The following is a 904-nucleotide window of genomic DNA, read 5'->3' as shown; positions in this document are numbered from 1 at the left end:
ACTGTTGATTTTCTCTTTTATCTAAGACCACCGTCAAGAGGTTTTGGTGACCTGAGCAGACCAACATGACCGAGACCTTTCACTTTTCTTTATTTTAAGGTGAGCTGGCTTATTTTGTGTCTCTTTATTGTTTGGCTACTCATTAAGGAAAAAGAAACAATTAAGGGGTCCAAGCCTTCAAGACTGACGTCAACTAAAACGAAGAGAAGCAGCAAAAACAGCTCACTAATTAAGAAGATGGTTAGAATGAAAACCTGCAGCCACTGCGGCCCACCAGGAGCGGAGTTGGACACCCCTGGACTAGAGGGATATGAAGTCAGTCTCTGAGGCACTAAGTACATTTACTGTAAATGAACACACAAAAATGAGATAAGGCGAGTAACCTGGTTAAGGCAGAAATCTGTTTTTATTGTTATTATTATTATTATTACCACGCTTATTTTTACTTCACCTGTTTTGTATCAGTAAGGTGCTGCTGGAGTATGTGAATTTCCCTTGGGATTAATAAAGTATCTATCTATCTATTTATCTCTATCTATCTGTTGTCTGGTACAAATCCTGTAATCGATATTTAACCCACTTCTTATTGTCCAAATGAATTTTGCACACTTACTCACTTCCGATGACAATACATGAATCAATAATCAGTTTCACTAATTGATCAATTCATCCTTGTGAATTAAGAAATTAAATTTTCATTGTAAGAATAACTAAAGATTTCACCAATAGATGGCACTAGTAACGGATAGAAATATTAAAAGGAAGTGTTAAAATATTGATTACAGAATTATACTAAAACAAACCCAAGACTAAAAAGTTGAAAATAATATATACATATAAAAAAACATTTTTTAAAAACCACACTTATATTAAGTTAAAAAGTGTAATAAAAAGTAAAAAATAA

The sequence above is a fragment of the Erpetoichthys calabaricus genome, chromosome 6 (assembly GCF_900747795.2).
Source record: "Erpetoichthys calabaricus chromosome 6, fErpCal1.3, whole genome shotgun sequence".
In the NCBI taxonomy this organism is placed as follows: Eukaryota; Metazoa; Chordata; class Cladistia; order Polypteriformes; family Polypteridae; genus Erpetoichthys; species Erpetoichthys calabaricus.
This window is presented reverse-complemented; position numbering follows the sequence as displayed.